Source organism: Chiloscyllium punctatum, chromosome 13, assembly GCF_047496795.1.
Source record: "Chiloscyllium punctatum isolate Juve2018m chromosome 13, sChiPun1.3, whole genome shotgun sequence".
Classification (NCBI taxonomy): Eukaryota; Metazoa; Chordata; class Chondrichthyes; order Orectolobiformes; family Hemiscylliidae; genus Chiloscyllium; species Chiloscyllium punctatum.
In genome coordinates this window covers 35,634,415-35,660,861 of record NC_092751.1, presented here as the reverse complement: position 1 = coordinate 35,660,861, position 26,447 = coordinate 35,634,415, and the positions used below count along the sequence as shown (strand labels likewise).

At 43.9% G+C, this 26,447-nt stretch overlaps 1 long non-coding RNA gene across 1 annotated transcript in view; it reads left to right on the top strand.

Moving 5' to 3' along the window:
- Positions 1-3,672: 3,672 nt before the first annotated feature.
- LOC140484493 (uncharacterized) overlaps positions 3,673-26,447 on the top strand; it is a 72,535-nt gene continuing 49,760 nt past the window's right edge. Inside the window, exons 1-2 of the long non-coding RNA XR_011962196.1 lie at positions 3,673-3,785; positions 15,510-15,616. This is a non-coding gene — a long non-coding RNA (uncharacterized lncRNA). The remainder of the gene's footprint in view (positions 3,786-15,509; positions 15,617-26,447) is intronic.

Below are 26,447 nucleotides of genomic sequence, written 5' to 3'. Positions count from 1 at the left end.
AACATGGGAAGCTGAGGAGTTAACCGATAAAAGGTGTTTAAAATCATGATAGGCATCGACAGGGTCAATAGACAAGGTCATTTCCCCAGGCGAGGGAAACATTTCAAAGGGGTCTAAAGGACAACTGGCTCCCGAAGAGTGGATGGAATAAGCTGCCAGAGCAAATAGTGGAGGCTGATAGAAATACATTTCAAAGGCATGTGGATGGGTGTATGAATAGCAAGGGTTCAGAGGGATATTGGCAAAATTGTGGCAAATGTGACTAGAAACGTCATGCAGGAGTTGGTCCGAAGGGCCTGTTTCTGTGCTGTACATCTCTATGACTCAATGTCTTGAAATGAGTCCACATTATAGAAAAGGAGGAGCTGGAGGTTTTAAAACACAAATTTAGATAAATCCCCAGGACCTGATCAAATGGATCTCAGGAAATTGTGGGAAGCTGGTGAAGAAATTGTAGGGCCTTCAACAGAGATATTTGTACCATAGAGAGCTGCATGTGATAGGCTGGTAGACTGGAGGGTGGCATTGAGGACAGTGAAGAAGTTTTTCTAAGATTACAATGTGACCCTGATGAAATGTGTGAATGGCTTATAAACTGAAGATGGAGTTCGATCAGAATAAATGTGAGGTAATGCATTTGGTACAACAAACATGTGCAGGACTTATACAATTAATGGTAGGACCTTCAGTAATGTTGTTGAACAGAGGGACCTCAGGGTTCAGCTACATAATTCTTTGAAGTTTGCAACATGGAGAGACAGGATAGTTTTAAAAAAGGTGCTGGCCTCACTTGCTTTCATTGCTCAGTCCTTTGGATATCGGAGTTGGGAAGTCGCATTGAGATTACACAGGCCATTGGTGAGTCCTCTTCTGGAATACTGTGTCCAGTTCTGGCCGCCCAGTTATAGGAAGGATATTCTTAAGCTGGAAAAGGTTGGGAGGAGATTTACTGGGATGTTGCTGGGTACGAAAGGCTTCAGTATAAAGAAAGGCTGAAAACGTTGGTATTTTTCACTGAAACCTGAATGGTGACAGATGACCTCATAGACGTTTATAAAATCATGAGGGGGGTAGATAAAGTCAATGGGAGTTGTCTTTTCCCATGGACAGGGGAGTTTCAAGACAAGGCACTACATTTTTAAGTTTAGAGGAGTGACATATAAAAAGAAAAGACATGAGGCACATTGTTACACAGAGGGTGGGTTGTGTGTAGAATGAACTTCCCAAGGAAGGGGTGAACATGGGGATAATTACAATGTTCAAAAGACATTTGGATTAGTACAGGAATAGGAAAGGTTTGAAGAGATATGATCCAGGAACAGGCAGTTGGGATGAGATCCGTTTTAGAGTATGGTTAGCGTTAACCAAACAGTGTGGTATGACTTTCTGACTATGATTATAATGTTGTGTCATTAATTCAGAAAGGCTGCAAGAGAAAGCCAGGAAACTACAGACTATTGAGCCAGACATCAGGGTGGGTCAGTTGTTGGAGGTCATTCTGAGAGGTAGGCCTTACATGAATTTGGAAAGATAAGGCCTGATTACGGACAGCCAGCATGACTTTGTGCGTGGGAAAACATGTCCCACAAACTTGACTGGAGTTTGCTCAGAAGGCAGAGCAACAGACGTTGTTTCTGGCTTCCACAAACCCTTGTTCAGGGTGTAGCATGATACATTGGTTAGTAAGGGTAGATCACAAGGGATCAGGGAGAGCTAGCCAAACTGGATACAAAATGGGATGACAGTGGGAGACAGAGGGTGGTGGGAGAGGGTTGTTGTTCAGACTGGAGGCCTCTGACCAGCAGTGTGCTGTAAGGATTGGTGCTGGGACCACTGTTGTGCACCATTTACATTAACAATCTGAGTGAAAATATAGGAGTCCCTGTTCGTATGTTTGTGAATACCAAGATTCGTGGAAGAGTGGGCAGGGAATATAGTTATCAAATCAACTGGGCCAGTGGGCCAAGGAATGAAAGATGGAATTTTATTCAGGTGTTGGATTTAGATCAAACAAACCAAGGAGGACTAACACAGGTAATGGTTGGGACCTGGACAGTGTTGTAGAAAAGGGAGAGACCAAGGGGTGCAGTTACATTGTTCCTTGGACTGGTATCACAGGGTGACAGGGTGTTGAAAGCGGGAATTGGCACACTTGTCTTCATTGGTCAGAGCATTGAGTACATGAGTTGGAGATATTGGTAACATTGCAGTCTATATTTCTCCTGGGCAGGGGAGGCCACGGGGTGACGTTATAAAGATTTATGAAACCATGTCGGGCCAAAGTAAGGTGAATTGCCAAGGGTAGGTGAGTCCATAGCAGGAGGCATAAACGTGAGGTGAGACAATAAGGATTTAAAGACGGAGTTGAGGGGCAACATTTTGCACAGAGGATGGTGCAGAGACGGAATGGACTGCCAGAGGAAATGGTAAAAACAAGTACAATTACAACATGGAAAAGACACTCGGGCAGGTACATGGAGAGGAGAAGGCTTGAAGGGATATGGGCCAAACACAGGCAAACACGACTCATTGCATTTAGGAAACCTCGGCCGAAGAGTCATGCAGCACAGAAACAGATCCGATGTCTCCAGTTATTGGAGGAGGAGACTATCGAGACAAGGCATGTTGCAGAGACTGAAACAAGTTACAGTGATACGGATGGTTATCTGGACTAGAGGTTTCAAATATGTGAAATAATTGGTGAGAGGGGGAGGAGATGACAGAGATAGGAACTGTTATAGGAGTTAGAATGATTGAAGACACTGGTCCTCAATACAAGCCATAGATACAGTGTTGGAGAGGGAATAGGGAACAGAAAGATCCCAGACAGCATTGCCAACTACTCGTGGGAGGCCTGCTTTCCCCTCAGTTGTTCTGATGCTCCCTAAGAAAGCACAGGCCTGGACTGATAACTGGGAACTCCCGATGCTGTCTCATTACAACAAAACTTGCAGCAGGCGTGATGATTGAGCCTGGGTTGTGTCTGTACTGTGCTCCCCCTCCAGCACTTTATGTCACGTCTTGTTAGCTGATGTTTGGATTCCCCTTATTACTTTCTGCTCTGTGCACTGGAATGATCTTACCTGGCAGCAGGATTTATTGAAGGCTCCCTGACTTTGTCTTTCTGGCTGACCAACCTTCGTCCCAACCAGCAGTAGGCAAGTCTATTGAGTCAGAACCTCCATGAGTACCTGTAGAAGACACAGAAATAGACAGAATGGGAAATTAGACTAATGCTTTGAGGGTTACACATATAGAATGGCACTGAGCCCACAGAGATCTGGAAGATCCCAGTCTCCATTCTTGACCTGTGCTCTTCAAACTTCCAGTGTACGTCCCAGTGCAACATGAATCAAAATCCTTTCTTCCTGCACACTTGTTTGACCCAGCACTCTGGTGATGTGACTCTCCATGTGCTATCCCTCACTGTGTGGGTCTAATTGCTGCCTCTGTCAGCGTCTCTCACTCTTGAAGCGACTCGAGATCATGAGCCAACAGAATTCTCCACTCCAGAGGCTGAACGCTCCACTATATATTGAGAATGATCAATCCTGAAGTGTTCACTCCCCGAGAATGCTTTGGCCCCGCTCCTCACTCACTCTGGTTAGACGAGTGGCCGCTGCTTAGGCCTCCTGTTCCGCCCCTTCCTCCCAATTGCGGAGTTGATTCAGGCGCGACTCAGCAGGCTAAGGGACAAGGGAAGTTAGAGTCGTTGCCTTGTAATGTGGTGAAAATATCCCGAATATTGGATCGAGAGGCCTGAGTTCATTTCACAGCTTGTGCAGGTGTGTGTAATAACGACTTTATTAAGAAAAAACAAGGGAAGGCAGGAACAGTGTAAAAACAATAGAACATGCAAACAATGTGGTGGGGCTCTCAATGCTCTGGTGATTTTAGTCTTTACCATGTGTTTCAGGACCCCAGTACATCCCAGTCCAGACTGTGCCACTTCTCCTTGTGCACAGCCAGATTCCACGATTGTGGGGCAAAGTGATGTGGTGGGGTACGGATTCTGGATTAGTGGTGCTGGAAGAACACAGCACTTCAGGGACCATCTGAGGAGCAGTAAAATCGACGTTTCGGGCACAAGCCCTTCATCAGGAATAAAGGCAGAGAGCCTGAAGCGTGGAGAGATAATCTAGAGGATGGTGGGGTTGGGGCGAACGTACCATAGAGGACAATAAGTGAGTGGGGAGGGGATGAAGGTGATAGGTCGGGAGCAGTCGGAGGATGGAGTGGATAGGTGGAAAAGAAGATAGGCAGGTAGAACAAGTCAGGACAAGTCACTGGGACAGTGCTGAGCTGCAAGTTTGGAACTGGGATGAGGTGGGGGAAGGGGAAATGAGGAAACTGTTGAAGGTTGCCCTGGGGTTGAAGTGTTGTGAGGCGGAAGATGAGGCGTTCTTCCTCCAGGCGTCTGGTGGTGAGGGAGCGGCGGTGAAGGAGGCCAGGACCTCTATGTCCTCGGTAGAGTGGGAGGGAGAGTTGAAATTTTGGGCCACAGGGCAGTGGGGTTGATTGATGCAGGTGTCCCGGAGATGTTCCCTAAAGCGCTCTGCTCGGAGGTGTCCAGTCTCCCCAATGTAGAGGAGACCGCATCGGGAGCAACGGATACAATAAATGATATTACTGGATGTTCAGGTAAAACTTTGATGGAATTGGAAGGCTCCTTTCGAGCCTTGGACAGAGGTGAGGGAGGAGGTGTGGGAACAGGTTTTGCAATTCCTGCGGTGGCATGGGAAGGTGCCAGGTTGGAAGGGTGGGTTGTGGGGGACGTGGACCTGACCACATAGTCATGGAGGGAACGGTCTTTGCGGAAGTCAGAAGGGGGTGGGAAGGGAAATATATCCCTGGTGGTAGAGTCTGTTTTGAGGTGGCGGAAATGTCGGCCGATGATTTGGTTTATGCGAAGGTTAGTGGGGTAGAAGGTGAGCACCAGGAGCGTTCTGTCCTTGTTACGTTTGGAGGGGTGGGGTCTGAGTGCGGAGTTGCGGGTTGTGGACGAGATGCATTGGAGGGCATCTTTAACCACGTGGGAAGGGAAATTGCGGTCTCTAAAGAAGGAGGCCACCTGGTGTGTTCTGCGGTGGAACTGATCCTCCTGGGAGCAGATACGGCAGAGGCAGAGGAATTGGGAATACGGGATGACATTTTTGCAAGAGCTAGTGTGGGAAGAGGTGTAATCCAGTTAGCTGTGGGTTTGTAAAAAATATCAGTGTCAAGTCGATCATCATTAATGGAGATGGAGAGGACCAGGAAAGGGAGGGTGTTGTCAGAGATGGTCCAGGTAAATTTAAGGTCAGGGTGGAATGTGTTTGTGAAGTTGATAAGGTGGCGCCAATGCGGTCATCAATGTAGCGGAGGAAGAGTTGGGGAGCGGTGCCGGTGTAATTACAGAAGGTCAACTGTTCTACATAGCCAACAAAGAGACAGGCATATCTGGGGCCCATACATGTTCCCATGGCTACCCCTTTGGTCTGGAGGAAGTGGGAGAATTTAAAGGAGAAATTGTAAAGGGTGAGGACCAGTTCGGCCAAACGAATTAGAGTGTCGGTGGAAGGGTACTGTTGGAGACTTCAGGAGAGGGAAAAACAGAGGGCTTGGAGGCCCTGGTCATGGTGGATGGAGGTGTAGAGGGATTGAATATCCATCGTGAAGATGAGGCTTTAGGGGCCGGGGGCACTGAAGTTTTGGAGGAGGTGGAGGGCGTGGGTGGTGCCTCGAACGTATGTGGGGCGTTCCTGGACTGGGGGGATAGGACAGTGTCGTGGTAGGTAGAGGTGAGTTCAGTGGGGAAGGAGCATGCTGAGACAATGGGTCGGCCAGGGTGGTCAGGCTTGTGGATCTTGGGAAGCAGTTAGAACCGGGCAGTGCGGGGCTCCCGGACTGTGAGGTTGGAAGCTGTGGGTGGGAGATCTCCTGAGGTGATAAGATTCTGTATGGTCTGGGAGATGATGGTTTGGTGATGGGGGTGTGGGGTCATGGTCGAGGGGGCAGGAGGAAGAGGTGTCCTCGAGTTGGCGTTTGGCTTCAGTGGTGTAAAGATTAGTGCCCCAGACTACCACTGCACCCCCTTTATCTGCTGGCGAAATGGTGAGGTTGGGATTGGAGCAGAAGGATTGGAGGGCTGTGCGTTGTGAGGGTGAGATTTTGGAGTGGGGGAGGGGGGTAGACAGGTTGAGGCGGTTAATGTCCCGGCGACAGTTGGAAATGAAGATGTCGAGGGCAGGTAATAGGCCAGCGCGGGGTGGCCAGGTGGATGCAGTGTGTTGGACGTGGGCGAAGGGGTCCTCGGAAGGTGGGCAGGAGTCCTGATTGTGAAAGTAAGCTCGGAGACGGAGGCAACGGAAGAATTGTTCGACGTCATGGCGTGTATTAAATGCATTGATGCGTGGACGAAGGGGGATGAAGATGAGTCCTTTGCTGAGGACTGATCGTTCGTCCTCAGTGATGTGAAGGTCTGGAGGGATGGTGAAAACTCGGCAGGGCTGGGAGCTGGGATCTGGTGTCGGTGTGGAGCTGGGAGTGGGGGCGGAGCCTGTAACTGGAGTGGGGGGAGGGAGGTGGAGTCATGAGCAGGGTTCCACCCCCATTCCCCCCACGCTGACGTCATCATCCTAGGAAAAATACTTCCATTGTCTACCTTTCTAATCCTCTGATCATCTTGTATGTCTCTATCAAATCCCCTCTCGCCTTATTCTTGCAAATGAGAAGAGTTTCAAGTCTCTCAGCCTTTCCTCACAAGACCTTCTCTCCAGACCAGGCAATGTTCTGATAAATCTAGTCTGCACCTTTTTCCAATGTTTCCAAATCCTTCCGGAAATATGGGCACCAGAACTGAACACAATATTCCAAGTGTGGCTGCACCAGCATTTTGTATAGTTGCAGTATGGTATTTCAACTTCGGAACTCAATCCCTCCATGAATGAAACCTAACACACCATTTGCCTTCTTAACAGCACTATCAACCTGGGTGGCAACTTTCAGGGATCTATGTAAATGGACTCAAAGATCCCTCTGCACACCACACGACCAAGATGTTTTCCATTGACCCAGTATTCAGCCTTCCTGTATTCTCAAAGTGCATCACCCCACATGTAGTTGCATTGAACTCTATTTGCCACCTCTCAGCCCAATTCTGCAGTGTATCCAAGTCCCCTTGCAACCTGTAACGTTCTTCCACACTGTCCACTACTACACTGACTTTAGTGTCGTCTGCAAATTTCCTAATCCATTCACCTATACGTGCAGTGGTCCCAAAACAGATCCTGGTGGCACATGACTAGTAACTGGACTCATCATGTTCGCCTCATACGCAAAAGGTCCCAGTTTGAAACTGGGCAAAAACTCCTTTGTTCTTCAACTGCAGCCTTTTACATGGACAAGAATGGAGCTTTCTTGCTTGCTTTCCCATCTGCAAACCTGCCTTCGAAGTTGCTTGAACAAATCTGCTCTCGTAGTGAGGCTTGCTTCTATGCCTCTGCATTTTCTCCAACAGTGTACTATGTGGAATCTTGTCAAAGGCTTTACTTTTGTCCATGTGCCCTACCCTCATCTACAAGCTTGGTGACCTTCTCAAAAAACTCAATGAGGTTTGTGAGACATGACCTGTCCTTGACAAAGCCAAGTTGACTATCTGAAATCAAATTGATGTTTGCCAGATGATTTTAAATCTTATCTCTTATAATCCTTTCCTAAACCTTTCCTACAACAGAAGTAAGGCTCACTGGTCTATAATTACCTGGATCATCTCTACTGCCCTTCTTAAACAAGGCACAACATTTGCAATCTTCCAGTGCTCTGGTCCCAAATCTGCAGACAATGTCAACTTAAATATCCAATACAAAGGCTATGCTACCTTCTCCCTAGATTCTCAGAGTATCCTTGGATAAATCCCATCCAGCCCTGGGGACTTGTCACGCCTTCCAGCTTTGATAATACCTGTTCGTAACTAACTTTGATAATTTCTAATCTAATATCTCATACCTCATTCTCCTCCTCTACAATAGTCTCCTTTTCCTGAGTAAAACCCAATGAGAAATGTTCATTTAGCATCTCTCCGATTTCCACAGGGTCACAGTCAACTTCCCATTCTGTCTGTGATTGGCCCTATTCCTACCCTAATCATCTTGTTAATCCTCACATACCTATAGAAAGCTTTAGGTTTCTGCTTTATTCTATGTGTTAAAGACTGGTCGTGTCCTCTCTTTGCTCTTTTAAACTCTCTTTTTAAATCCTTCTTAGCTGATCTGTAATTCTCCATCTCCTCATCTGAACCATCTTGCCTCATCAACACCTAAGCCTCCTTATTCTTCGTAACAAGAGATGCAGTTTCTGCAGTAAACCAAGGTTCCCTTACCTTATCACTTCCTCCTGCCTGACAGGGACATACCCATCAAGGACACGCAATATCTGTTCCTTAAACCAGCTCCACATTTCCATTGTCTGCATACCCTGCATTTTGCTACCCCATTCTGTGCATCTAATTCTTGCCTAATAGCATTATAATTGCCCTTGCACCATCAATAACTCTTGAACTGTGGCATGTATGTATTCCTTTCCATCGCTAAACTAAACTTAACTGAATTATGGTCACTCTCTCCAAAGTGCTCACCTACAACTAAATCAAACACCTATTCTGGTTCATTACCAAGGACCAGATCCAATGTGGCCTCCCCTCTTGTCGGCCCTTCAACATACTGTGTCAGGAAACCCTCCTGTACACATTGGATAAAAACCGATTCATCCAACGTATTAGAGTTATAGCATTTCCAGTCAATTTTGGGGAAGTTAAAGTCCCCCATAATGACCACCATGTTACTTTCACTCCTATCCAGAATAACTTTGCTAATCCTCTCTTCCACCTCCCTGGTACTCTGCAGAGGCCTATTTTTTTAAAAAAAACTCCAAGCAGTGTGACCTCTCCTCTTCTGTTTCTAACCTCAGCCCACGCTACCTCAGGGGACTAGTCCTCATAAAAAGTTCTCTCAGCCACCGTTATACTCTCCTCGACTAATGTGACATGCATGGGCCCATTGCAGTGCTTCAAACTCCATGAGGCAGCCATACCCTCTGACAGACAGACTCAGTCTGGAACCTCCTCTGTCCTTAAGACCTTATGCACTGCCTGTGCTCCTCCATTTCCCCTTTGCACGTTCCCTTTCCAACCCACCCCACCTGCATCGCTCCATGAATGGTGCTGTCAAGTGCAGAAGTCTGTGGAATACCCTCCCTAACTTTCTCTATCCTCCTCTAAGATGTATTTTAAAATCATTCTCTTTAATCAATGTTTTGATCATCCATGAAGCACCTTAGGAGATTTGCCATTGTAAAAGATTCCATACAATGCAAGTAGTTGTTGTTATTGCTGTACATTAGGAGAAACAGGAATGATGCTTTCAAAATTCTAACAAGAAAGTCACTGACAGGTGTAGTGTGCAGGTCACCAAACAATAACATCACATTGGGATGGGCAATAAACAAAGAAATAACTATTGCCTGTAAAAATTGCACAGCTATTATCATAGGGGATTTTAATCTACATGTAGATTGATCGAACCAGCTCAGTCAGCGTAGCGGTGAGTTTATTAAGTGTATCCATGATAGTTTTCTTGAACAGTATGAAATGGAACTGACAAGGGAGCAATCTATCCAGCATCTGGCCCTGTGCAATGAGACAGGAATAATTAATGACCTCAGAGTAAGGGATCCTCTTGAAAGAAGTGATCACTGTATGGTTGAATTTAGAATACATATGGAGAGTGTGAACATAAAATCTAACACCTGGGTCCTGTGCTTCAACACGGGGAACTACAATAGAATAAGGGAGAACCTGGATAAAGTAGACTGGAAACAAAGATTTTATGGTGGGACAGTTGATAAGCAGTGGAAGATTTTCAAAGGCACTTTACGAACAGTATTTACGAACGAAAGGGACCGTATTGTTGAAGAGGAGAGTGTGAAATGGACTGGTAAGCTAGAAGAGATACTTGTTGGGAAGGAAGATGTGTTGGACATTTTGAACAACTTGAGGATAGACAAGTCCCCCGGGCCTGACGGGATATATCCTAGGATTATGTGGGAAGCAAGAGAGGAAATTGCAGTACCGTTGGCAATGATCTTCTCGTCTTCACTGTCAACGGGGGTGGTACCAGGGGACTGGAGAGTAGCGAATGTTGTGCCCCTGTTCAAAAAAGGGAATAGGGATAACCCCAGGAATTACAGGCCAGTTAGTCTTACTTCTGTGGTAGGCAAAGTAATGGAAAGGGTACTGAAGGATAGGATTTATGAGTATCTGGAAAGACACTGCTTGATTAGGGACAGCCAGCAGGGATTTGTGAAGCGTAGGTCTTGCCTTACAAGTCTTATTGAATTCTTCGTGCAGGTGACCAAGCATGTGGATGAGGGTAGAGCAGTGGATGTAGTGTACATGGATTTTAGTAAGGTCCCCCATGGTAGGCTTATGCGGAAAGTCAGGAGGCATGGGATAGAGGAAAATTTGGCCAATTGGATAGAAAACTGGCTAACCGGTCGAAGTCAGAGAGTGGTGGTAGATGGTAAATATTCAGCCTGGAGCCCAGTTACAAGTGGAGTTCCGCAGGGATCAGTTCTGGGTCCTCTGCTGTTTATAATTTTTATTAATGACTTGGATGAGGGAGTCGAAGGGTGGGCCAGTAAATTTGCAGATGATACGAAGACAGGTGGAGTTGTGGACAGTGAGGAGGGAATTTGTCGTTTGCAAAGGGACTTAGATATGATGCAGAGCTGGGCTGAGGAGTGGCAGATGGAGTTCAACCCTGCCAAGTGTGAGGTTGTCCATTTTGGAAGAACAAATAAGAATGCGGAATACAGGGTTAATTGTAGGGTTCTTAGTCAGGTGGAGGAACAGAGGGATCTTGGCGTCTATGTACATAGATCGTTGAAAGTTGCCACTCAGGTGGATAGAGTTTGTAAGAAGGCCTATGGTGTATTATCGTTCATTAGCAGAGGGATTGAATTCAAGAGTTTTGAAGTGATGTTGCAGCTGTACAGGACTTTGGTTAGGCCACATTTGGAGTACTGTGTGCAGTTCTGGTCGCCTCACTTTAGGAAAGATGTGGAAGCTTTGGAGAGGGTGCAGAGAAGATTTACCAGGATGTTGCCTGGAATGGAGAATAGGTCGTACGCGGATAGGTTGAGAGTTCTTGGCCTTTTCTCATTGGAACGGTGAAGGATGAGGGGTGACTTGATAGAGGTTTATAAGATGATCAGAGGAATAGATAGAGTAGACAGTCAGAAACTTTTTTCCCCGGGTACAACAGAGTGTTACAAGGGGACATAAATTTAAGGTGAAGGGTGGAAGGTATAGGGGAATGTCAGGGGTGGGTTCTTTACCCAGAGAGTGGTGGGGGCATGGAATGTGCTGCCCGTGGGATTGGTAGAGTCAGAATCATTGGAGACCTTTAAGCGGCATTAGCATAGGTACATGGATGGGTGCTTAATCTAGGATAGAAGTTCGGCACAACATCGTGGGCCGAAGGGCCTGTTCTGTGCTGTATTATTCTATTGTTCTATTGTTCTATCTATTGTAAGTGCTCAACAATTGCATATTCCAGTGAAAAGGAAGGACTGTAAGAAAAGGCATACTCTGCGATGGGTATCTAAGGAAAGCGATCAAATTGAAAGAGATGGCATGCAAAATGGCCAAAAACAACCTGAAACTAGAACTGGTAAAACTTTAAATGTCAACAGAAAGCCACAGAAGAGCTGTGAAGAAACGTAAGTTAGAACATGAGAAAAATAAACTCGCACAGATTATAAAGACAGATAGCAAAATTTTATATTGAATGAGAAAAGAGTAGCTAAAGTAAATGTTGGTCCTTTGGAAAATGATAAGGAACATTTCATTATGGGATATCACAGTGGAGGAAACCAATATCCTGCCAATGATGAGCAGAGACAATGATAGGTGAGGATTTGGAAACCATCATTATTACGGAACAGCTAGTGTTGGAGTTAATTGAGTTAATGACAGAAAAGTCTTCTGACCCTGATGGAATGCATCCCAGGAGACTAAATGAGATGCCAGGAGAAATAGCAAATACACTGGCAGTAATTTTCCAAAATTCGCTGGACTCTGTGGCAGTCCCAGCAGATTGGAAAGCAGCAAAAGTGATTCCACGTTTTTAAAAAGGAGGTGGACAAAAGGTGGGGAATTATACACAAGTTAGCTTATTCTCTGCAGTGGGAAAGATGCTTGGGTCTATTATCAAGGAAGAAATAGCAGGGAATCTTAATAGAAATTGTCCCATTGGACAACAGAGCATGGGTTCATGTAGGGCAGGTCATGCTTCACAAATCTTTTGGAATTCTATGAAGACATTTCGAGCAAGGTGGACAACAAGGACCCAGTGGATGTGGTGTACCCGGATTTCCAAAAGGCCTTCAACAAGGTGCTGTGCAAGAGGCTGTTGCATAATATTAAGGTGCATGGTGTTAGGAGTGGAGTATTAGCATGGATAGAAGATTGGTTGACTAACAGGAAGCAAAGTGTGGGGATAAATGAGTACTATTCCGGCTGGCAATCAGTGACTCATAGTTTGCCTCAGGGATCAGTGTTGGGACTGCGATTATTTAGAATTGATACAGATGATTTGGAGTTGGCGACCACATGTAGGGTGTCAAAGTTTGCATATGACACTAAGATGAGTAGCATACAAAGTGTGCGGAGGACTGTGAAACTTTGCAGAGGAACATTAACACATTGAGTGAGTGGGCAATGGTCTGGCATTTGGAATATAATGTTCATAAATGTAAAGTCCTACTGTTTGGTTGGAGTAACATTAAAAAAGAGATTATTACTTGAATTTTAAAAAGTTGCATCATTTGCTATGCAGGGGCACCTGAGTAACCTTCTGCATGAAGGTTGGTCACCAGGTACAACAATCAACTCAGAAAGCAAATGGAATTTTGGCCTTCATTGCTGAAGGGATTGTGTTTAAAAGCAGAGGTTATGTCCCAGCTGTATTGGGTGCTGGTGAGGCCACACCTGGAGTACTGCATGCAGTTTCTGTCTCCTTACTTGCTCAAGGATGTACCGGCACTAGAGGGGGTGCAGAGGAGGTTAATTAGGTTGATTCCGGAGTTGAGGGGGTTAGCTTAACAGAGACTGAGTAGATTGGGATTATATTCATTGGAAATCAGAAGAATGGGAAACATATAAAATAATGAATGGAATAGATAAAACAGAAGTAGAGAGATTGTTTCCACTGGCAGGTGAAGCTAGGACAAGAGGGCATCACCATAAGACTAGAGGCAGCAAATTTAGGACTGAATTGAGAAGAACTTCTTGACCTCTGTGGAATTCATTGCCCAGGGAAGTCGTTGATGCTAGTTGAGTAAACGTTTTTAAAGCTAAGGTAGCTTTTTAAAAAAGAATTAATTAATTAAGTGATATGGTGAGAACGTTGGTAAATGGTTCTGCGTCCACAAAATGATCAGCCATGATCTTAATGAATGGCAGAGCAAGCTCAAAGGGCAGGACGGCCTTCTCCTGTTCCAAGTTCTTTTGTTGTTATATTTTGCATTCCTCCCACACTCTTGACTTTCAGGTGCTGGTGTTAGATTAGGATGGACAAAATTAAAATTCACAGAACACCAGGTTATAGTCCAACAGGTTTATTTGGAAGGACTAGCTTTGCAGCTTCTTCATCAGGTGGTTGTGTGATTTTTAAATTTGTGTCTCACTCTTGTAACTGATGAACAGAAACAAAAGCCACGAAGCAGTGCGCATGCTCCAGGCAACAATGGGCCCCTGGTGGTTGATGTCAGCGGAAGACCAATGGAAAGGCAGGGGCACAGCTGGAGGACCTGGTGGGGCATTTGGTCCTCCGACCAATCAGAGCAAATGAGCGACGGGACTAGACTATACCACGTGATCATCCTCACAGTGGGCGTGGATGTGCGGGACGTGTGGATGGAGAGCAGTTGGTAAGGAAAGAAATAAACAGCAGGAAGTGGGAGGGAAATGGTGTTGTTATAGGCTGAGAGGTTTTACAAACATTTGGTGCACATCGGAAAATACAAATTTGAAACTTACAGTCCTATTTTTGCAGTAAACTGGAAAATAACCTCATTGTGTGATCGCTGCCATCTTTATTCGGGGCAAAGATTCACTGGACACGTGCGCGGCTGCCAGCATTGTTGGGGGCAAAGTTCAGTGGTGTGTATGGGCAGCCCTCCCTGGTAGAGAGTCATAGGGCAGGATTTACCCAGTGCACATTCAAACCCAGAGAAATGGATGTTTTGTTTTCTTGGATTTGTTTCTTCATCCATTTAAATGATTTGGATGTGAATAGAGCCGGTACGGTTTGTAAGTTTGCAGATGACACCAAAATTGGAGGTATTGTGGACAGTGATAAAAGTTGTCTCAGAATACAATGGGATATTGATCAGATGGGCCAATGGGCTGCGGAGTTGCAGATGGGGTTTAGTTTAGATAAATGTGAGGTGCTGCACTTTAGAAAAGCAAATCAGAGCAGGACTCACACTGAATTGTAAAGTCTTGGAGAGTCTTGCTGAACAAAGAGACCTTGGAATGCAGGTTCATAGTTCGTTGAAAGTCGAGTCACAGGTAGATAGGACAGTGAGGAAATTGTTTGGGATTCTTCCCTTCGTTGGTCAGAGCATTGAGTAAAGGAGCTGGACAGGACATTGGTTAGGCCACTTTTGGAATATTGTGTGGAATTCTGGTGTCCCTCTTATCAGAAAGAGGCACTGAAACATGGAAGGTTTGAGAATTGATTTTTTAAGGATATTGCCAGGGTTGGAGGATTTGAGTTGCAGGGAGAGGCATAATAGGCTGGGGCCATTTTCCCTGGAGTGTCATATGCTGAGGTGTGATGTTGAAGAGGTTTATAAAATCGTGAGGGGCATGGATAGCGTAAATAGACAAGGTGTTTACCCTGGGGTGGTGGAGCCCAGAACTAGAGGATATAGATTTAGGGTGAGGGGGGAAAATTCAAAAGGAGCCTAAAGGTCAACCAAAATTGTAACATTTAAAAGGCATTTGAATAGGAAGGGTTCAGAGGGATGTCAGTCAAGTGCTGGCAAATGGGAATAGTTCAGGTTAGAATATGTGGTTTGCATAAATGGGTTGGACTGAAGATTCTGTTTTTGTGCTCGACATCTCTGACTGTGGGATCATAAAAGGGAACACTGCTCTGATTCACCTCTGGGCTCCTTGATGTCCACTTGTTCATTATCTAGCTTCCTCAGTCTCATGTTTAGTATTTTACTATTACGTTCACAGACCTTTTTGTAAATGGATTGTCCACTGCTGCTCAACTCCTGACCGTATGCTGCTCCATTATCAGGTTATTATTTCCACAATATCTTTGACAGTCAAGAATTCTTTTTTTTCAATAGTGAGTGGAATTTTCTTCCATTTCTGACAGTCAAATTCTGCACCATTTTCAATCCATATAATTCATATTGCACTCCCTGAAACATCATGTGTATTTCTCCCACAGATACCAGTGATCAAGGCCAAAGCCCTGTTGCCTGTGGAGAGGGTGATGTTTGACTTCCTTGTACAGCTGCAGTTTGAATGGTGAAGGCGCTCCCACAATGTGGTTGGGTAAGAGACATTACAGATTATTCACTCAGCGATAGTGAAGAGTAGAAGATATCTGTACAACTCAACATGTTTTTAATTTCACAAAAATATTGTGAACTTTTGACATAAGGCCACAGCTTTAGAATATTATGTCCGGTGACCAAACCCATTGCCAAATAAGCAATTTTTCAGGAATGCCTTAAAGGAAGAAAACAGATCTTAGAGGGTGGGAATTCCAGACCACGTTGCCTTGGAAAAAATAGAAACAGTCACACAGCTGAACTCAAAAATAAACACATCATTGGGAGTCTAAACTAAGTTATTGAGATATGAAAGGGTGTGTGGTGCAGGAAGATAGGAATGATTACAGCCAGGAATTAAGTCAAGGGTGTGAAAGTAAATTGTTGTTGCTTATAAATGGGAGCCTTTTGATGGATCAGCAAGTTCTGGTACAAGTGAGCACTTGGGCGGTAGAGTTCTCAATATTCTGGAGATTATAGGGAGGGTGATTGTGGGATACTGGCCAGGAGTGGGTTTAGATAATGAAATCTAGAGTTAACAAAATAAATGAATGAGAGTTTCAGTAAATGAGCTGAGACTGTGGTGAGGTCCGGTGACATCATTGAAGTCGAAATAGTGGTCTTGGTGTGGGACTGGACTATCACCCTCACCTCACCTCTGGAATTTAGCTGTATGTCAGTTTGTGAATCAAGTCTGTAACAAGATCAGGAACTGAGTGGCCCTGGCAGAACCCAAACTGGGTGTCACAGAAGGTTATTGCTGAGCAGCTGCTTGACAGCACTGTTGATGACACCTTCCATCACTTCACTGCTGAGCGAATGTCGACTGATGGAGGGAAATTGGCTGGGTTGGCTCTGTCCTGCGTTCCACAATGTCAGTCGGTGCCAGTGCTGGACTTGTCTTGGTGGGCAGCAATTTCTGGAGCACAGCCATCAGTATTATTGCCACAATTTTGGTAGGGCTGACAGTCTTTACACTACTTCTCCATTTCTTGATCTGATTTGAAATAAGTTTTCAACCAAGTTGATTCATGTCTCTGATGTCAGGGACCAATGTAGAAGGCTCATCCACTTGGCACTGCTGGCTGAAGATTGCTGCAAATGCTGTTGTCTTGTCTGTTGCATGGATGTGTGAGACCCCTCCATCATTAAGGGTGGGGATATCTGTGATGCTTCCTGCAGTGAGTTGTTTAATTGTCCATCACCATTCCTGACGAGGTGTGGCAGAACTGCAGAGCTCAGATCTGAACAATTGGTTGTTGGATCACATAGTTCTATTTGGTGTTGCTTACGCTGTTTGGCATGCAGGTTGGGTAGCTTCACCAGGTTGGCACCACATTTTTAGTTATGCCTGGTATTGCTCCTGGCATGCCCTGCGGAACTCTCCATTGAACTAGGGTTGATCCCCTGCCTTGATGCTAATGGTTGAGTGGGGAATATACCAGGCCATGAGATTTCAGATTGGGCTGGAGTACAGTTCTGCTGCTGTTTTGGCCCACAGTGGGACAGAAGGGTCAAGAGGGCTGATTGTGTTGTATTTTCCAGTGCATTGGTAGATGTAATGTGGTCCATCCAGTTTCATTCCTTTGTTGAGACTGTGCAGTGATTAATACAATGAGTGATTTGAATGGCCACTGTCAGGAATGCAACGTTTAAAAAAATGTTTTGTTATTTCCACATGAAAGAAGTGAAACTATCATGGTATTCGAACAGATGAAAGACTCAACAGACAATCAAGGTATTTTTCAATGGATAATTTCAGTTACATCACACTAAATTTTTGCCATAAATTCTGTGCGTTAGAATTGTGCCCTCCACAATCACCTGATGAAGGAGCGGTGCTCCAAAGCTAGTGTGCTTCCAATTAAATCTGCTGGACTATAACCTGGTGTTGTGTGATTATTAACTGAGAATATGACCGCACTACTAACAGGGCAGCATGTAAACAGGCTCAATCCAGTTAATCAATATATTCGGAAGAAGGATTTCCTCCAAGTTTGATGACGCAATATTCGCCAAAACCGTCAACTTCAACCCGCTATGTTGCTCTTAACAAAAACTTCAGGCTGACACAAAGCTCCCCACCCCACTGCAATGTGGTAACTGGGCCCGGCCCAGGAATTGAAACTGGGACATTTGTGGACTGTGATCTCAAAGGAAGGGAGCAAATACAATTCTGACAGATTAGTTCTCAAAGATGAGCAGCAAGTTTGAGACAAGGCAGGTGGTATGCCGCCTTGCACTTAGCTTAATTGCATTTCTTATTTACAGTCGTGTTTTGCAAAGTATAAAGAACTATGTGTTTGTTTTCCATTGTTGGAGAGTTTTATCCGAGTTGATCACAGTTGCTGCCTCTCGCTCCCCAAGTCAAGTCATTGGATCGAAAACAAAACAATAAACTGCAGGTGCTGGAGATCTGAATCCCAGAAACAAAGTGCTGGAGAAACTCAGCAGTTCTGAGGGCATCGGTGAAGAGAAAAATAATGTTACATTTCAATTTCAGTGACTCTTCGTCTGAACGGACAAATGGTCATGAGACTTGGAGTTTCCAATGTTTTATTCCCCTCAGAGATGCTGCTGGACCTGCAGTTCTCCAGCACTGTGCTTTCTATAGTGAACTTTATTTACAAAACCGATCAGAAAAATACTAATCTCCAAAAGTGAAAGGTTCATTGCAAACGTGAGCATAGTTTCCACACTTGAGTTACACAAGCACGTCTCGGTTTAAAAACAAGATTTAACTCTCAATAATATTCCATCTCAAAATTAGCCAAGTTACACCAGTAATAAAGCTCCTCCACCCAATGAGGCACTTCAGCACAACATCCTGCAGTGTTACACACAGCCACCTTTACCAAAGAATGATCACATGTCACAAAATTGAAGGACAAGAGCATGTCTCTTTAAAGGAGCTGAAGTCAAACTCAGTTTTTGGAAGGATTTTTATTAAACCTGATTGAACATTTAAATCTCAGAGCATAATCTTTGCTTTTTTAAACAAAGTGTGTGGGAAACATCCCACATCTTGCTAAAGGTTCAGTTCAGTCTGATACATAGAGCCAAAGGTCAAGCAAACATCACACTTTCCATTCACTTCTACAAAGGGCTGACATCACATTTCTTCAGGATTTAAAGTATTTTATAAATTGTTTGTAAAATCATTTGTCACGTTAAAGAACTGAACAATAAATGTCATTGTATGCAATAAGAGTGAAGCCTGTGACAGCAGATTTAGCTATGGAGGGTAGTGTATGTGCTTTCTAAATTCTGGGTGCACTTTGGGAGACTGCTCCCAGATGGTGATAGTGAGCATATTTGGAATGCACTGTTTAGATTTTGGAATCCTTGGGAGAGAATCTGTGGTTTCACTAATACTTGGCTTGCGTTGTTGGTGTATAGTAAGCAATTCATAAAGTTACTTATGTATTGTTGTTGACTACCTGAATGGTATTCAAATCTGCCAGGTTGCCTTCAATAGTGTGAATGCATCTATTGTAAATGTTTGGAGTATTCCAGAATTGCCCAGTGCTTGGCAAATTCAGGGGGGACAAAAAAATCACATTGAGTAATTTGAAATTAAGAATCCAAGAGGATGTAACCACTGAACTATTCAATTCAAATAGTTAAATGGAGTGCTCACATTTAAAATACCTGTTATCCATAGGAATGGATGGACTGACAGAATTGGGACCAAATTCCTGGCTGGGGAGTGTGAAATGTGCTTTGATAAAGTCACCTGCATTTACCGACAATAATTTGGCAAGCTCGGAAATTTAAAAAATAAGTCGAGCTTCATTGCTGCTCCACTCGGTTCACAAGCTCTGTGAAAAAAATAACAATGTTCAGGTTTATTGCATACACTCTGAAACACGTGTTCCTTCTACAGATCCTGCAAGTTTCCCCAATGAGCATAGTCCATCCAAATGATGTTGCTTACTTTGGCCAACTCATTTCTTTCCGAGCCTCTATAACCTGAAGAGTGACCAGAAGCAATTACTCCACATATGTGGGAACATTACCAACGAGGATTTTTTTCTTTCAGAATTGACTTCCATATATTCAAAGTCCAGAAAAAATAAAAAGCTTGTTACCTTTTATAGAGGAATGATTCAGTGGGAGTAAAACGCTAACCTTTTCTTGCTTAATAATCAAGCTACCTAAATTTTAAAAATGAACACTTCTTAATAGTTCGCAAGATCCTAATGAAATATTTTATGTGAAACAAATTACATGATACATATTTATTCAGATAACCAAACAAGTTTGTTCATTGAAGAACCCAGAGGAAAAGGACATGAAACAATGTGAGTTTGATATACCTCAATCATCATTTCACGTGCATGCTCTTAATAAATTCTCCTTTTCCTCCTTGAAGTATTCAACTTCTTGAATAATTAAGAGAATGAAGTCACAGTTGTACAACACAAAATCAGACCCTTCAGTCCAACTTGGCCATGCTGACCAGATATCCAAAATTAATCTAGTCCCATTTGCCAGCATTTGTTCCATATCCATCTTAAACCCTTTCTACTGATTCAGTTTATTTTACTTTATCAGCACTTGAAATACTGACATTTTTTTTTCTCCCAACATTGGTTAAAGAAGTTATAAGTTCATTCATCCAAGTTAATTTTGTAATCTTTCTCAAAGAAAAAAGTGAGAACAACATATAGCTCAGTGCAAAACAAAATACTGCAGCTGTGCGATATCTGGGAATACTGTAAAGGTGAGGCACTGATACTGCACAAGTTTGTCAGCATGGTTTCAATTACTGACAATAATTTAGTCATGACTTAGCCTTCCCATAGTTAAGGTAAATTTGAGATATCTGAATTTCATGAATTGTTTCCTATTGCACTTTGATCAATAAAAGTTATTCTTGGTTTAAACTTCTCAAAAGAGAAAGTGACGACCAAAGAAGCTGGATATCAGAGTCGAAAAGTGTCATGCTGGAAAAGCACAGCAAGTCAGGCAGCATCCAAGAAGCAGGAGCATTGATGTTTCAGGCATAAGCCCTTCATCAGGAATCACAGGCTTCAGAAAAATAACTGGCATAGACTTATGCTAATACATTTGTAGAAGGGTCAGATTAGAGACTAATTTCAGATTTGGTACCATTCAGTGCAACATTTCAGTATGATATTTACATATGTACCTAAAAGAGAAGTTGTCTAAAATTACAAGCTCTAGGATGATTATAGGATTAAACCTGGAAATAAAGCTGGTGAACAAGAATGGCAAAGTGAAGTCCCATCAGTATCGCCTTGGGCAGTGTCAAGTAAGAATTTGAGAGCAGAGTTGCCACTTTGGTGTAACCTGCAGTCTGGCCAAATTGCAGCAAAAATCTGTTCAATTTTATCTGCAAACTATTGAATGCGAAATCCTCCTTTCACAATAATGATGCAGCATTTTGGGATGTCATTTTTAAAATATATTATTTTCAAAGTTACTCACAATTAAGAGTGATCACTTGGTGCTGTCTGCATAACACAGTACGAAAAGGAATTAATAGAAAAAACATTTTTACCCAAATTCAGAGTCACTAATTCATTGATATTGCATGGGTCCAGCATTTATAAGTAATCAATTTTTAAAAATAAATACAGATACATTTACTAAGTATATTGGAGTACAGTCAAGTTTCTTACTGAACAGTGACAGGATTGGACAGAGTCCACATGGATTTAAGAGAGGGGAATCATACTTAGCAAATCTACTGAAAGAATCTACAGAGTCGAATATTAAAGTAAGAAATTGCAGGATATTTAGAAAAGCTTATCATTAAACATGGTAGACTGGGTTTTGTGAAAGAGAAACTATATTTGACAAATTTGCGACAGTTCATTGAGGAGATAACAAACAGGGCTAATAAAGGGCAATCCAATGATGTTCTGTATTTGGATTTTAAAAATGCAAATGATAAGGTGCTTCATAAAAGTTAGTTGCACAATTTAGGAGCTCATTGTATCGGCGAAATGTATTAGCATGGACTGAGGATTGGTTAACGACACTGGCTGTTGTTGAGTCCTCACTTGGAGTACTATATACAGTGTTAGCTCCCACATTTAATAAAGGATAAACTAACATTGGAGACCATTCAAAAAAGATTCACTTAGCTGCTTTGAGGACAAAAGGGTTGACCTGTCAAGAATAGATAAGCAGGGGTGATCTTATGGAAACAAGATTCTGAGGAGCTTGACAGGGTAGATGTTGACTAGATCTTCTAGCACCAGTGACGTCTCAATCCAGGGGACATTACATAAGGGAACATTCATTTTAGAAAAAGGAAAGAATTTGTTTTTCTCAGTGAATGGCGAGAATTTTCTCGCCCAAACAATTGTGAAAGTTAAATGTGGGAGGGGAATAGTTGGGTTACTCTTTGGAGGGTTGTTCTTGCTTGTTGAGTTGAAGGGCCTGTTTCCACAGAGTAGGGAATCTGTGATTCTGTCTAAAATTATTTTAAAAGAGGGCAGATAGATTTTTGAAATATTGAGCAGTTGAGGGCTATGCAGATCAAGCATAAAAGAGGTGTTGAGATCTGGGTTGACCCAGCCATGATCTGATCGAATGGGGGAACAAGCTGAAGGCGATGAATGCCCTACTCCTGCTCCGATTCCTTGAGGCTCCGTTTCATGTTTTTTTTTGTTTCCAAAGAAGAACGTGATACAATGTGCTAAAGATCTCAGATGTTGTGAAAATGGAGTGTTTATGTACTGGTTCAGATGGTATTGATTCATAAATCACAGCTATACAGTCATGAGTGGGAAGGCAATTCCCTCCATGAATAAAGGAAATCTACTGCAGAGCTCACACACAGGGAATGCTTCCCCTGAGTAAACTCTCCCATCACATTACCCAACATATCAGCTAAAGCAGGCCGCACTGCGCATGCTTTAGCCAACAAAGTGACCCGCGGATGACTGATGTCAGCACCGGACCAATGAAAGGACGGTGGGCGGAGCTGGAGGACCTACCGGGATGTTGGTCCTCCAACCAAACAAAGTAAATGAAGGGCGGAGCTAAACTAAACCATGTGATCACCCTCGCGCGCGGCGCAGAGTCGCCGTAATGAATGCTCGGCAAGTTTTGGAGAGAAAGCATACGGTAATGAAAGAAATAAACAGGGAAACGGGAGAAAAATTGTGTGGCTATGAGCGGAGATGTTTTCCAAACAAGTTGTGCACGTCGGAAAACACAAATTTGAACGTCTCAGTTTGCAGTAAATTCGGAATAGCCTCAGCGCGGCTGCAGACCTGAGTGAGCGCAGCCATCTTTATTCGGGACAACGTGTGGAGCCGCCATCTTTGTAGGGGGCAAGGTGCAGCCAGGCGCATGTGCAGCCTTTCTCTCGTCCAGAGTCATTGTGATCATAACAGCCAATACTGCTCTGATTCACCTCTGGGCTCCCTCATGACCACTTTGTCAATATCTAGCTTCCTCAGTATCGAAACACGGGTGTATTTTTGGTCTGTTTACTCCTGTATTCTTACTTTTATAGACCCTTTGTAAATGAGTTTTTCACTGCGGCCCATCCCCTGACCATGTACTGCTCTATTATCAGATTAATTTTTTCTTGAATATTTTTGACAGTCAAGAATTCTTTTTTCAAACAAGCAAGTGTATTTTCCTTCCATTTCTGACGATCAAATTCTGCACCATTTTCATTCCCTGTAATCCATTTTGCACTCCCTGAAACATCAACTGTGTTTCTCCTTCCACAGATACCAGTGATTAATGCCAAAGCCCTGTTGCTTGTGGAGAGGGTGATGTTTGACTTTCTTGCACAGCTGCAGTTTGTGTGGTGATGGTGCTCCTACAATGTGGTTGGGTAAGTGGCATTATAGATTATTCATTCAGCAACAGTGATGATTTGAGAATAATGTCCAAATCAACAATAGTTTGTATTTTTATTATCATGCTTATAATTTCGCAAAAATACTGTTGAGAACTTTAGACATAAGGCCAGAGATGGAGATATTAGGTCAGGTGACTAAAAGCATTGCCAAAAAGCAGGTTTTGAGGGATGTCTTAAAGGCAGACCTGTGAGGTTTTGGCTGCGAATTTCAGACCAAGCTGCTTCAGCAACTGTAGAAACAGCCACACAGTTGAAGTGATGAATTAACAAATGGTTGGGAGTCTCGAAGAAAATGGGTTGTCGAGGTCTCAAAGTGTGTGTGGTGCAGGGAGCTACGGATGATCACAGCCAGGAATTAAATCAAGTGTGAGAATTTTAAATTGAGGGATATTGGCTAGGTGCTGGCAGGTGAGACTAGATTGGGTTGGGGTATCTGGTCGGCATGGACAGGTTGGACCGAAGGGTCTGTTTCCTTGCTGTACATCTCTATGGCAGTATGCTGTTGATTATAATTAGGAGCCTTTTGATGAATCAACAAGCAGAGATTGAGACTTTCTTGAGATTACAGGAAGGTTGAATGTGGGAAGCTGGCCCTGAGTGTGAAAATGGAGTCTGGAGATAACACACAACGGATGAGAGTTTTAGTATATGAGCTGAGATGAGGGTGGAATCAGCTAGAATTAGTGATCTTGGAATGGGACTGAGTTATCACACTCACCTCACCTCTGGGATTCAGCTGGTTGCCAGATTGTGAATCAGGGCGGTAACACAATCGGGAGCTGAGTGGCCCTGGTGGAGCCTAAAATGAGTGTCACTCAGCTGGCTGTTGCTGAGCAGCTGCTGCTTGATAGCCCAGTTGATGACATCTTCCATCACTTTACTGCTGATCGAGTGTGGACTGATAGATGGAAATTGGCTGGGTTGGATTGCCCTGTGTTTTTGTGTTGAACATCCCTGGGCAATGTTCCACATTGTCGATAGATGCCAGTGCTGGAGCGGTACTTGGCTTGGTGGGTGGCAAGTTCTGGAGCTCAAACCATCAGTATTATTGCCAGAATATTGGCAGGGCCCGTAGCCTTTGCACTACTTAACCATTTCTTGATGTTATTCAAACTGAATCGAACAGGCTTAAAACTCACATCTGTGATGTTGGAAACCACTGGAGAAGGCTGAGATCGATCATCACGCTTTACACTTCTGGCTGCAGATTGCTGCAAATGCTGTCATCTTATCTGGTGCATGGATGTGTGAGGCCCCTCCATCAATAAGGGTGGGCATATCTAAGATGCTTCCTCCAGTGAGTTGTTTAATTGTCCATCACCGTTCACAACTGGGTGTGGCAGAACTGCAGAGCTCCGATCTGTTCCATTGGATGTAGGATCACTTAGTTCTGTTGCTTGCTGCTGATGCTGTTTGATATGCAGATGGTCCTGTTTGGTAGATTCACCAGGTTGGCACTTCATTTTTAGGTATGCCTGGTGCTGCTCTTGGCATGCCCTCCTTTAGTGTACATTGTGATGGGTGAGAGCGGGATTTACAAACCCATACGATTACAGATTGTGCTGGAGTACAGTTCTGCTGTTGATGTCCCACAGTGCCTCAGAGATACCCAGTTTGAGATCCTACATCTCTTCAAAGTCTATCCCATTTAGAACGGTGATAGTATCACTCAACACGATGGAGGTTTTTCTCAACTTTAAGGCAAGACTTTGTCTCCAAAAGGAATGTGTGATGGTCACTCTCACTGATACTGTCATGGCCAGATGTATCTGCAGCTGGTCAATTCATAACAATGAGATCAAGTATGTTTTTCCCTCTTGTTGGTTCCTTCACCACCCGCTGCAGAATCAGTTGAGCAGCTATGTCCTTCAGGACCTGGCAAGCTTTGTCAGTAATTCTGTTGCAGAGTTAGTCTCGATTGTGGACATTGAAATCCTGCACCCAGAGTACGTTTGACACCATTTTACTTCCTCAGTGCTTCCTTCAAATGTTGTTCAACATGAAGGAGAACTGATCCATCAGCCAAGGGAGGACGGTACGTGGTAATCAGCAGGAGCCATGAGACTTCCTGGTGTCCGGAGTCAATGCTGAGTAGTCAAAGGGCAAATCCTCCCTGTCTGTACACCACTGTGCCACCACCTCTGCCTGGTCTGTCCTGCTGGTGGGGCTGGACATATCCAGAAATTTCAGGAGAAAGTGAAGACTGCAGATGTTGGAGATCAGAGTCAAGAGTCTGGTGCTGGAGAAGCACAGCAGGTCAGGCTGATGAATGGCTTAGGCTCGAAACATCGATTCTCCTTCTCCTCGGATGCTGCCTGACCTGTTGTGCTTTTCCATCACCACAATCTCAATATCTTGGCATGGTGATGGTGGTGTCTGGTCATTGTCTGTAAGGGTTGATTTCATGAGTATGAGTATGTCAGGCTGTTCCTTGATTGTTCTGTGAGACAGCTCTGCACATTTTGGCACCAAAATCCAGATGTTAGTCTGGAGGACGTTGCACCATTGAGAGGGCTGATTCTGTGGTTGTTTTAAATGGTGCCTTCTTAGATGCCGAGTGGTCCATCCAGTTTCATTCCTGTGTTGAGACTTTGCAGTGATTAATACAGTGAGTCGCTTCCTGGGCCACTGTCAGGTTGGCAGGATTTTTTTCGCCATTGACAATGATTCCATGGAGATCAGGAGATTCCTAATTCCAGTTATTTTTTCTTGAATTCAGACTCCACCATCGGCCAAGATGGGATTCGAACCAGGACTTCAGTCGTTTGTTTTAATATTTTGGATAAACTTTAAATACATTAGGTTTGTTCACTCGCTTTAAATATCACTTACCCAGGTTTTGTTTCTTTGTGAAACACTGTCCATCATCCTGTCTCCTCCATCCTTCTCTCCAACAACAAGAGTTTGGAGCACATGGAGTTTCTCTGTCACTAAGACTGAGATAATCCGATCTGTAGCTTCCCCACTAGCTCACTGA